This window comes from Protopterus annectens, chromosome 3.part0, assembly GCF_019279795.1.
Source record: "Protopterus annectens isolate FY-2018-M chromosome 3.part0, PAN1.0, whole genome shotgun sequence".
In the NCBI taxonomy this organism is placed as follows: domain Eukaryota; kingdom Metazoa; phylum Chordata; order Ceratodontiformes; family Protopteridae; genus Protopterus; species Protopterus annectens.
The window spans coordinates 682,951,371-682,965,578 of NC_056731.1; positions in this window are offsets into that span (position 1 = coordinate 682,951,371).

Consider the following 14,208-nt stretch of genomic DNA (forward strand, 5'->3'; position numbering starts at 1 on the left):
CTTAGGGCCAATAGCCTAGTACCAACATATGAACCTAAAATGAAAAGAGTCCTGAAGGAAACAAGTAATGTTTCCACTTTGCTGGGTCCTAATTAGGCTTCATATTGATTTCTGTGTAAAACCTTTAAGACCATTCAATGGGATGGGCATCTGGCTACTGGTGGGAGTCCAAAAGAAAGCTTCCAAAAATAGATGAAGTAGAAAGGCTAGGTATCTTTTTCTGGGAGCCTGGAAGAGATTAAGGGGATATTATATAGAAGCAGAAGATCACGTCAGACAGGTATGAAGATACCCTCTGAATGGGAAGAACAGTTGGGGGAGGGAGTAGGTGGCACAGGCAGAAAGCTGCCAGGACCAACTATACCTTAGAGTTACAAATGTACTTCAAAGAGAGGTCAGGACTAACTGAACTCATTACAGCGGTATGATATGGAGAAGAAATAAAGAGAGGGTTTTATAAGGGCATGAAGCAGATGGAGAAAGAGAGCATGGAGAAAACAGTTGATGGGAAGAGCGTGGAATGTTAAGTGCCCTTAAAGGGTATGCCAGATAGACTAATTGCCTCCTAGTGCCATTAACTATGTGTAATAATTGCCTACTACTGCCATTAACTGTGTAATACATTCATTTAAAGCATTGTTGGATTTGACATTGAGGGTGTTATGAAAAAAGAATCCGTGCTGTTTTGAAAAAAATTAGTTTTGATGTTTCAATATTTCAGATGTCATGTTTTATCACATGGTGCTTTTCCATCCTTTTCATCTTTGCTGGCTTGTTTTTTTAACTTGTTTTCTTTATTTGAATTTATACTTCTAGAGTATAAGTCTACAATAAGGATTTAGTTACACAAATAGGTAAATCTGTTTGGAAGAGTGGGAAATGGATATGTTGTGTGGAAACAGAGGCAGAATTACTGCACCACCGTTCCACACATATGTGAGCAAGCATTTGTTAATTGTAGTCCATAATGCTGAGTATACACAAAAGTCATAGCAGCAGCACATTAGTAAGTCCTCCAATGCCACTGATGGTGCAGTAGGAGGAGGAAGAGAAGAAGGTGGATGCCTTTTTCCAGAGTGATTGGAGAGACAGGAGAAGAATGTTTTACCTAACAAGGTTAGTAGCAGTCATTGCTGGAATGCTGCAATAATGCTAACAGTGTGGCAGCATATCATCTCTACTCATGAATGACATATTTACATATTCACCCTGAAGTAGTGGCACCCCCATGGTGTGTACCTTTCTTTATTGCTCTGGGAAGAGAAACAATAGAGGGTAACTGCCTGTACATGGCATTGCTGCAGTGGCACATTTCTTACCAGCATAAGCAGGCATACTGGGCAGTCATGTTTCACACCTTTAAATGCCATTGTGTGCTATAGTAATACAGTAGCTATATTTTCTGAGGTTGTCGTCCTCTGCAAAAATAAGGTTCCCATTGATGTCCATTATTGTGTGGTGGAGGGGACATGCTAGACCTTATTTGGGTGCCAATTTTCTGCCATTTTTCACTGAGATTCTACAAGGTAAGACATCATGACTAGAGAAGGAAATCCTCGTTTTGAGTACAGAGGTGTTGTGAGGAGGAGTCAAAAATATTTCTGCACCACCGACATAAGGTTTACAGCAGGAGACTCCTGCAGGAGGGCTATCAATAGCTTCATTATTAAGACTGAAGCCAGTAATTGTCTAGTCCAGGCTGTCACCTGTGTAACTGGCATCCCACACATGGAGAGCAGCACTGTCACCAGTACAATGATAAGAGGAGCTGCAATTCTGACCTCTATGGCAGATGGGAAGCTGAAGTAAGACCACAGGCATGTCCAAGGTGCCCTGGTTTAATCTTATTTAATCTACACATTTAGACTGGCTTTGCATGCCAGACACAAATATTACAGAGCTTTCCTCACATCTGTAACCCCTGAAGGAATTGAAAGGAATAGGCAGCTGCACAGATGAAGACTACAGTGCAAAAGAGAGTATTAAGGTGAGAATACTTGCTTCAGAATGTATTGTTTTTAACATGAATAGTAGTAGGGAATCATTCCAACAATGTATACCTCTCATGCACCAGTGCTGCTTATGTCATGACTGCTGGATCTCAAAGGTAGCAGTATGACTGTTTATGTTACTGGTGTGCTTGTGCATACCTGCACCAAATCATGTATGTGGACAAGTTAGTCAGGATGTTATGGCTGCATTCCCACATTGTAAGGATGCCTTTGGGTTCAGTGCTCTCCACCCCCTCCCCCAAGCTGTGTTCGTGAAACATTTTGCTTTATTTATTTATTTTTTCTTCTTATAATAAGTACAGCAGTACAGAGAAATAGGTATGATCAACAGTTTTGTTTTGGGGGGGATGTACCTTTTTCAATATGGTTATTTCCTTCTTATAAACTGTTAGTGAAATGTTACGCATAAGTAGCACAATTTCTTCATATATGTAAATTTGTCTTGACATCATTGTTTCATGATATACTAGAGTCATACATTGTTTTTTTTTTCTAAGAAGACCATTGTGTTAGTCCTCTATATGTTAGAATGCAGATGTTGTTGGTTCTCGGTTGTAAATACTAACAGACTTGTTAAATTGTGAAGTGCTTTTGGTCCTTCAAGTGTATCATTTGCATTACTCTCTCCCCGGCTCTCTTTGTTGCAAGCCTTTCTATTACATGTATTTAGTTAATTATTATGTATTCCTTCTATTTTTCTGTTATATACAATGATATTATGACTTGCACCCATCTCTCAGGCCAGGTATGTTGCCACCCACACACAGATGGCAGCAGCAATGCCTCCACCAACATCAGACACACCCTTCATTCCCAGCTGGCCACAGTCTCCTCTATACCTCCTGCCCTACTTGAACCACCCACTTCAGATAGCCCTGCACCAGATGGTGATGTGGTTGTACTTGCTGTTAGCAGGGCCAGTGGAGGTGACACCTTTGTCATTTATCTGCAGTTGGCATGCACTGTGGGGGATATTATTGACTGTAGATTTGATGTTGAAATTGGCCTGATGGAGAACCTTCTCTGATGACTCACTGAGTTTCATCCATGTTTGGCTATGTTTCCACAATCTGAGACAAGGTCTAGTAATAATGGTACCTAGGGTCACAAGTAATCTCTCACTGGGTCTCAACTTGCAGATAGAGCAACTGCAAACAACCCAACCAAGCCCCCAATCTGGTATTCCCATCACTTTTATATCTATACCCGCCCTATTGGTTGCTCAGTTCACACCTCACCATTTTCTTCCCTCTGTTTGTCTGATGCTTTCTTTAACATTTTGTTCACTCTCCCTCATTGTTTTATAACACATCTTGTCAGTCATGCCTGTCTTCCTCTGCTATCTAACCTACTCTACCTTGCCCTAACCTAACTTAACGTAACCTAGCCCTCTTACTTTCCACTTACTTATCTTCCTTCCTTCCCTAACTTCCCTTTTCCTTATGCATCAAAAACGGTCATCTGTACAAAAAAAAAAAATAGCTCACTTTCCCAACCTCCATCCTGCTCATTCCTTAGTTGCTCAACTTCTGTACTACTGACTGCTTGCTTTCCCTTGTCAACTCTTTCCTATGTTCCCATTTTCAACCTTTAATCTGATGAAAAAAATAGATAGAGACCTCATACATGCCCACATGTATTACAAGTTGCAAAGATCACTGTTGTTGCTCATGTGTTACTGACATGGACTGGAACTGGTCATAGTATAGCAACAATTAAAAACAACCTCTATCATGCTTATTTACATATATATATATATATATATATATATATATATATATATATATATATATATATCTATTATCTTATATTCACCATTATTCATCCCATTATTCCATTGAAACTTCATTACTCATTATCGACATTAGGTGGGGGGGGCCACACCTTTTAGGTGGGGGCTGGTGCCCCACACCCCCTACTATATATTGGCTCAAGCTGTCACTGGATGTGGAAATGAAAGGAGTGTTGTTGGGTGGCAGTCTGTATGCATCATGGGATAAAACTGACACCTTTATTGTTTAGTGTAAATGAAGGACTTTGTACAGTCTAATTGGAGAGATTTGGGCTTCGAGCTCTCTCGTGGTTGAATGATTTTGGGTCTTTTATTCTGCAAGTGTGTAACAATAGCCTGCTATATGCTTCGCTGACAGCTTTAGTATGACTGCTTCTCTGCTTCTATAGCTCAGCTTATAAATAAATAACCTTATACAATGGAAGCAGGGTTCAGGGTCCAGTGCCCCTCAGAGTGTATACAGGCACATCATTGTTACAGTATGGGGTTTGGTGTGACATTTGCATCATAGTACAGCTACTGTGGCCAGACTCTGCTCATAACCTAACTGTTTTAGGTTGATATAACTTTGTACATTTTTGTATCCCATACATCATCTGATTTTTTTGTATCCCGCCCATCATGTGATTTTTTTTTTACCTTTTATATCTTCAATTACTTGTGATCATTATCTGTGTGTTTCATAACCCCTTATCCATTGTCTTCCACATCCCTGATTATGTCACCACTTTCCTTTGTAGTCTTGTCTATACAATATGTTTGTTCTATTGACATACTACCTTCTATACTCTCATGCCTTTATCATGCTTACCTACCTACTTTCCATAAGTTATCTTCTATGCATATGTGCACCTTTCGATCCCAAAGTAGATCAGCACACAAACCTCATAACCATGCTGGGCAGCCTCACACTTTCTTTGTCTTTACACAACTGTGCACATGGGATCATACCAAGTACCCCTAAGGCATGGGCTCGATGATGAGCACTATTGCTGCTCGTACTTACCTGCAACTGCACCATAGCCTTACATGATCTTCCACAGGTCCCTACTGCAGCTGTGAAATGGAACTTCCCATTGTGTATGCTGCCTGACCACATTCATTGTTAATGAGACTTGGGGCTCGCCATGCACATGCAGAGAGCAGAGTTGGGTTGGCTGTCATCATGGATGTAATGTTTCTGAATTTTTATGGAATTTTTCTTAACTGTGTTTGTATTCATTGATTTTTCAGTGCGACTGAGATTTTGGAACAATATGTTTATTTCCTAACAAAACATCTTCAGCCGTTAATGTAATATACTTCAATATTCCACAGCGGGTCTTTTCTACTTTATAGTTCCCATAAGAGAAGAGTTTAGGCACTAATTTCCTATGCTGTGTCAGTGAGGTTAGAAATTATTTATGTTGTAGTAATTCTCTAATTTCAAACACACAAAGGAAGGCAGAAATACATTTAAGACCTACACTGGCATACGCAGCTGTTTCAGTATAGAAATTGCATTATTGGATGCTGACTTCAAATTTAATGTGGAAATAAATCCAAAATGCTATTGTAATTTTATGGCCTTGTCAGTGGGAATTTAAATGTTTTTATGCAGAGGGAAATGTTGAATCCCTAAATCTAACAGAATGTGAAAAAAAGTTACAAATATGCATTTTTCATTACAATTTTAACTAATACTGCAGGATTACATAGAATACACTGAAGGAATTTCTGCATAGCATATATTAAGAAGTATGTAGTAAAGTAAAAAAATAGTTGTAATAAAATGTTTTAGGTTTCATTTTCATAAAGTAGTTGGTAAAAAAAGTGGAAAAAAGAAAAGAAAAAAGTCTGCAATACTAGTGTGCCCTGACAACTCAGTGTTTTATTCCCATGGACCCGGAGCATGCTCTTTAACTTATGATAAATCAGATGCATTGTAGCACTGCACCCATGTGACTTTGCATTCTAGTGCTGTGAAGTCACGTAATCATGGCTTTGTCTTAAAAATCAATAACTGTATTATTCACTTCTTTCTCATTACCACATAAAACTGTAGCTCATCAAGCTAATACACAATTTATCCATGGTGCCATCTAGTGGATGACCATATTTGCATGTATTGGCCTGGTTTATTTCTAAAAATCATTTATATTAAACTGGTCTTATATGCAACATCTGCAAATACCTTTTACTAGTTAGCCTGAATAGAACAGCTTACACAGTCATTTATGTGCAGATCATTTTAACCCTTGAAGATGACGCATAACAAAAGTTAGCCATTCAGAAGGCATTCAGCTCATATTTCTTGGTTATACTAATCATTAGCATATTGTAAGTACAATTCTGATGTTCTTCATGCTTATAGAATTTCTACAATGAAGTATCAGCTGTACAACATTTAAACTACACTGCATTACATATAACATGTTATGGAACAAAATGTCTGTAAAATAGGCCTGTTAAAAAATTAATTTACACCCATGTTTTCTTCGGCATTTTGCTTTCTGAGTTTGTTTTAATACTTAAACTGTATAAAACACAAAATATTTTACTTACCATAGACAAAGAAGAGCAGTATACACCAAAAAAAGAAGCTTCAGCTGAAAAGTGAGGAACAACAGTAACCAGATATTCCATGTTAAAAATCGCCATTCACTGCCTTTGTGCTAAGCATACTAGGCAAAATAAACTATTGGCTGTGTTATGAATTCATTGATCATTTATTTACCAATATGATGAACACTTGAAGAAATAGGTTTTATGATGAAAGTGCTTATAATCCTGAGAAATTATCTGTCAAGTGACCCTTAACAAGACATTTTTTCTTTTGTCTTGTACACAGTGCATAGGCAGCATATGACACTTTTTAACATGGAGTATCTGGTCGATATTGTTCATCACTTTACAGCTGAAGTTTCATGTTTGGTGTCTCCTGCTCTACTTCCTTGTTTTTCCTGGAGAGCAACCATTGGTCCACCCCCCCACTTGGAGAGACAAAATCAAGGATTTCTCCACTCAAGGCTACCGTCATGGTTGTACTTACCATAGAGCTATTCCTGTTTGTCAGACCAGGAGTACATTAATAATTGGTCTTCAAGTAGTAGTAACTCATTACAGCCTGGTTACACCTCCAGATGTTTCTACAGTTACTGCCTATATCTTCACTCTGGGCATCAAATATTGCTTGGTTCATATTTGCATTAATAATTAAAAAAACATGCTACGTACAAAGTGTTAAAATATTTCATCTTAAAGCTTACACAAAGGCAAACACAACTGTATTGATATCTGACCTCTGTCTAGTGTGAGTAAAGATAAATTAATTGTTGTTCATACAATATTTATTTTTGTCATAAAAGTCATGTTTTCTAAATATCTTGGCAAACAAACAGCACATCTAGAACTGCTTAGCCTTATATGCAAACTCTCAGCTGGATGAACAAAATACTACTGACAGCATGTTTGCAACTTGAGTGGTTGCTGAGATATTGTAAATTGTTTGCAAAATATTACAGACTTAAGAGTTACTGTGTTTACTGTGACTTATAAAATCCAGTTTAAGACCTAGAACCTAAAGAATGTTACTACAATAAAAATAGTTTGTGCTGAAGAGTTTGCTGTTTACACGTCTTTGGTAGCCCCCATGGCTCCAGAGATATGAACATGTGTTTGAGATGTAAAGGCATCATTTGTTTCCATCAAAAAGCTAAGGCTCCACACACTGAAAGTTACAGTCAAAACTTCCAGAGCTCCTTTGGAGGGAATAAAAATGAGAATCTGCTCCTCAGCTGTCATATTTTTATAACATTCCTGCTATGGAGATAAATATATGCCCCGAGATTCATGAAGCCTGCGCCAAGTGCAAGCGTAGCGTATGCGGGATAATGCCAAATATGTCCACCGAGCGATTCAGGTACGAACCAACTCCACGTGCACTACCGGCGTATGCCAGATCTACGCAGCCCTTGGCATAGGTATGCAAATCATCCCATTCCCAGTGTCACACCATGCTAATGAAGGCATACAATGATTCACGAAGTGGTGCAGGCATAGCGCAAGCCCATGGAAATGTAAACCAAAAACATGGTTTACATTTTCCCAAACAGAACATCGGAGTTATGGAAGCAGACCAGACTCATGTATTACAAAGTTAACATATGCCAATGGCTAAATACACAGCCAATGGCACAAGAAAATATGCACAACACCTAAAAAACAACATTTAATGTCATGTCCACAGTAACGCACAGTACAACTGCAGGGCATGTGTGCGCAAACAGGAATACAAAGGAAATATATACAAATGTCATAAAATTGCAATGTAAGACAAATCAAGATTTCACCATAATACGCAATGGTAGGCATGCCACAACACAAGGAAGGCGCAAGGGTTGCCGAGGGCCCGCAACAGTGTTCAGCACTGTAACTATGAATTAGTAGTCAATGCCATGCAAATGAGGTAGGTAATACTGAATCACAAACGTCCCGCCGGATTAAGGATGTACCTGATGGTGCAGCACTATAACACCGAGGAGTGTATCAGAGGTGATACATGACATCAGCAGAGGGGTGTGCCACCATATCAGTAAGCACATTGGAGCAATGCAAATCTGGCCTGACCGTTGCTAAGCAAAGCTGCAGGACAGGGGTGGGGAGGAAGGTATAGAACCGTTTAGCTGAGAGCACACATGGTGCCTGAAAGCGCATGTGTATGGGGATGAAATCGTGCCCGAAACCTGGTAAGCAGATGCACACGCCGCAAACAATAGCACACACAGGAAGGTCAGGGGAAGAAAAGAAGGAAATGCTGAAGCGGGGTAATTGGTGTACTAATGAGCAATTAACACCAATCAACTCACGGCGGCCAACCGACGGCAGTAGACAAGCCTGCATGCAGAAACCTGCAAAACAGGATAGGGGAGGCATAGGATTGCAAAGAAAGGAGGGGATGACTTGGAATGCAAAGATAGAACTGTCATAGCAGAGCAAAGCAAACCCACAGTAGACCGGCAATAGCACACATTACGCAAGATAAGCCAGGTCTAGGAAAGTACAAATGAAAACAGGCTGCTGGATGCATGTCAGCAAATGGTGGGTGCAACGTGTACAAATGTAAACGGAAGGGCAGGAGGTAATTCACTGCATCCAAATGTAATGCAACACCAAAGGCAACACAATAGTGGTTCCGTTAATAAAACACAGAAGCTACCCTGTAGCCACGATCATACATACACACCCTATGACATCATCAGTGTTCACAGCAAAACAGTATAAAGTGTAAAAGAACGCAACACACACCTGTGTATTCCCAAACACTGCACCATAGGTGTAAACAGATGGGGAACTTTTAAAATGTACATGTTGGGAGCTGCCATAGCTGTGATTCATTAGCATGTGTTACAGACTGACGGTGTTGTGGAGGATGATGCCGACAATCACCGTAGGCCTTGGAGGAGGAGAAGAGTGCTCAGACCAAGGGTAACCTACCAGGGGCTACATGATCTGGAGATAGTAGAGCGGTACAGGGTGGACAGGGACATCTTACAGCAAATAGTAGAGCTGTGCCGGCCACGCCTGAGAACAAGAAACAACAGAGGGGATCTCATCCCAGTGGACACGAAGGTATGTGTAAGCTTGTGAATACTAGCCACAGGTACCTTTCAAAGGCCAACTGGAGATATAATGGGGATCTCACAGGCATCGGCATCCAGGGTACTACACCAGTTACTGGATGCCATGTTACCAAATGCCAATGAGCATATATACTTCCCCCGAACTCAGGAGGAGTTGGCCAGCAATATGCGTCACTTCCACCGTGTGGCAAACTACCCGGAGGTACTGGGTGTGATAGACTGCACGCACATACAAATCAAGTCACCACCCAGTGAGTATGGTAGGCACTACATAAACTGCAAGGGATTCTACTCCATCAACTTCCAGGTTGTGTGCAATGCCCAGGGCATTATCATGGATGTGTGTGCTGGCAGTCCTGGAAGCTACCATGACTCCCATATCTGGCATGCCTCACAGCTGTATCAGGTATTTGTCAGGGGGGACATCCCACAAGGCCACCTTGTGGGGGATGCTGGCTATGCACTGGAGTCATGGATGATGACCCCCCCCCCATCAGAAATGCACACACACCAATGCAAGAATGCCATAATGAGGCACATGCACAAACCAGAATCATCATAGAGCGTGTGTTCGGAATGCTGAAATCATGGTTCCGGTGCTTGGACACATCTGGTGGAGTCTTGCAGTACTCTCCAGGCACGTGTGCCCACATCTTCATAGTATGTGCCATGCTACATAATATGATCCTGTGGAAACAGCTGCAGCAGGGTCAAAATGGGGGAGGGCCTCACAGCGCACCATAATTGCCAAGGTCAAAGGTCAACACAGACACAGAGGGATCCAGACCATGGACACACTGTGCCAGCCCCAGTAGGTAGACGGAGGTGTGCCCAATATGCCTACGCCTTGGCAAAGAGGAAACGTATAGCACATACCTTGACAGTGTAGGCTCCCATGGACTGACACCCCTCCCCACCTGCACACACAGTAAAATGGATGGCACACAAACACGACCACCTGTAAATTGTGATGTATAGGTGGCCCACTGTGGAATCCTACATAGGCAGCCCTCAAACATTGTACATGCAACAGCCATTGGAACATGGAAATGTCAACACCTGAACAGTAGATGCGCCTATCAGCATCTGTCGGTACTGTGTGTATAGGTTCTCAGGTACATCGGTAGGTACACGCCCAATTGTCAGAGACAAAACACCAAACGGGGCAAGCAGTGACTCCCGTCGCCACAACATCGAGTAAGCAACTGTCACTTACTGGTGCAGAGGCAATTGCGGGAGCACATGTCTGTAAGCACTGTCCTACACACACTCATCATGGATTCCCCGCTGCGTTACTGAGGGGCTCCACAAAATGTAATCATGGATGTTGTGTCAAGGCAGGGGATGTAACCATGACAAGCATCCATCACCCCAGCATGCTGCATCCACAGTCGTATGAAGGTGTAGCACATTATCGGGTGTAGTTAATTGTGATATACATACCCAATGCCAGAGTACAGCCAATAAACATCACATGGGCATACCATTAACTGGACTCATCAATTTGTAAACTAACGGAGTTATCCATCTGAGTGTAGTGTGGAGTAACTGCTGTAGTGTACTTCACATACAAAATGACATAATGCGTGTACAACCCCCAGATGTCCAAGTGGTACATGCAGTGACTGTCATGCATGTTCCTGGTCCCATGTCCCACAAGGGATGTAACATAATCCCGATGGCACGGGTAATGCATTCCAGATGCAGGTCATCAGAATATGTGTAGCACACGTTAGCGGGAATAAGCGTTGCCCACAGCTGGTAAGCGATGTTTAAATACGACTATATGAATATGCGCAAAACAAGGCTAAGCTTCACCGACCACTGTGAAGATCATGGTCAATGATGTACAGAACAGGTGAAACCAGCATTAGTCACCCCTGAACAAATAGCGCCTGCTCTGAAGCGTAAAACGACCACTGCCAGGAGTAGAACAGGCAATCATGTATACAATCAAACAACACTATTGCTAGGCAAGATGTACGTATGGTAGGGTTGCCACATTTCAAATGACCAATGTGGGACATACGCCAGATGTCTATAGGACGACACATACACCCGGCCAGTACGAAAACCAGAATGTCAGTGTTTTGCATAGATAAAAAGCTTATTCTAGTAATGGTCGCAGGTATGTGTTCCGTGTCCTGTAACATGTAGGTGGGTCAGATACAGAATAAGTGTTTTATGCAACTATTACATAAACTATAGGGAATATGTTTGTCCCAAAGTCGCAGGACATTTGCTATGTTCACAAATATTTCACAGGACACAACTGCACAAAGAGGGACTGTCCCTCACAAAGTGGGACGGGAGGTAATCTTAACCTACGGCAGGTGTGTAATGTGACAGGTATAGACACAAACGTGTGGAGTCCAGGAAACACAGTATACACTGACAAACACACAATGAAAGGCGTAGCATGCCTGTCACCACCCCTGTCCGAGATATGTATGTATGTGTATATATATATATATATATATATATATATATATATATATATAGCTACACATATATAATACGGATAGAAAGGGCGATAGTGTAGTATATGTCGATATGTAAGGGGTCACTGACATCTGCAAATATATAGATAGGTCAACATTCAAAACACCTTTGAGGTACAAATAAATAGGATACTGCCAACTATGGAATGTGTCACACACCGACACGCATAACCAGGAGGCTAAAAGACAGAAAGAAGATAGTACTGGAACAGTAGAACCGCGAGCAATATGACGATAGTAAGGACATGTAGTCACCGCTGGCGCCAGTGCGGTCTACGTAGGTACCGTGTACAACTGTGGTTGTGAGTGATGTAGCCTGTGTATGTGTGTGTTGAGGGTGCCATATGTGTTTCCATGTGACTGTAAAGTGTGTGTGTGTGTGTGTGTGTGTGTGTGTGTGTGTGTGTGTGTGTCCGCATCGTGTGTCTGTAGGTGGCAACTCAGAGGTAGATGATTATGGTAGGTGTGGGTATAACTAGCCGTAGGCATGCGGTAAACACCTGTCCCACATTGGGAGGGACAGCCCCCCCTGGGCAGGTGTGTCCTGACATGAAACATTACAAAGGGCAACTGTCCGAGAGTTTAGGACATTAGTATGTCCCAAATATTATGCAATAGTTGCAGGAAATACTCATGCCTGTATGTAAGAAACAGAAATGTTACATGCAAACCGATAAGTAGTTAAGGTCCAAGAACAATTGGTATGTAATGAGGATGAAAGTATGTGCTATCCTGTGTACTGACCGTGGCCATATGTCAGCCTGTAAACACCACTGTGTGACCCGCAAGTGTCCAACTATGGCCATATGAAAAGGTGGCAAGCCATGTCACAGAGGGTCTGACACCAATACCACTGCAATGACTGCAAATATCTGGGACAGACATACACGGGACAGCAGTCATTTAGAAATATCCCTGCACATATCGCCGTACATCCGGAGGTATGGAAGTATCAACCTCACCTGCATACCATATAGAAACCAATTAACAACGGCCCTAAGTAAATTCCCGTAACAGAAGTCTATTAAGTGATAGCAATCTAATTAGGGAAGGGGCTCACACACATATATATGGACTACATAGAAATGCAAGCCCCACAAAACCGTATATGCTAAGTACACCCGCCTACGTCCCCCACACTGGAAACAATAGCAATACAGACCGTAATCACAGCACAAACATCCAGTTAGTCAATTACATCTGCTGAACCATTAACATACCTTGTGAGAGACACATTTAAAGGCACCATGCAAAATTGTATCCGTCGTATAACGGAACAAATGGTGATGTTACAAGTGTTTGCAATAGTCCGTTATCAGACGGGTGGGATGACAGGTAAAGTCACAGGTAGAACCACATACTCAAGCCGTCACACACAATCCACAGGGGCATGACTCCAAAATACATTTGGCTCTACACATAGCAGTTGCAATTACACACAACAAAACACAATACAGGCCGTCTCTCCGAAGGCAGGGCAAATGGCCAACGCCCAAGTGGAGAATTCAATTATACCCCACTGTTGCCGCATAATTGGCAAATGGAGTAGCTGCACAGCTGAAGTGCACGTAATTAGTCACACCGGAACACCAATTGGCGGCAGTAAACCACATGTTGCAGGTACTGACGTATATAAGGATGACTTGCCAGATATGCAAACTGTATGCTCATACCGTAAAACAGTTTAAAGAGTGATACAGAACAGCGAGATAGAGACGAAATAACAGAATGATGTCAAGATATGTAGAACACTAACTGTATGTATAGTATGTTCTGTATTAAGTTATGTCAGTGTATGCATAGCCTGGTTTGCAGTAATTGCATGTGTCCACTATGCATAAAGTGGGGAATGGTATTTATGTAGTGATGTCTTGCTGATCGTACTAATGCTTGTAGAAGTTGTGCATCCAGCAGTGGGCCACAAGGTAAACAGCACAGACACCACAAGGGATGCAACATGACAGCTTTAAACAGAACAATGTCATATGACCTGCCGTCAGTGGCAGGGTATGTCCAATAAGTATGTGCCATAGCAGGGGATAGTATATGTGAATATACTGTAACAGTACGTATGTGTATGGGCATATAACATCAATGACATGTCTAAGGTGGTCCCTCTGTGCAAGTATGCTTTGAATTATGGGATACCATGTAAAACATGTGTAATGTATAGTACAGTAGATTGATATGTCAGATATGCTACACAGGAGAACAGGCATATGATGCATAACAAAGGTATCGTATAGTGATGTGAGTAGTATGTAATTAATTTATGTATAAAC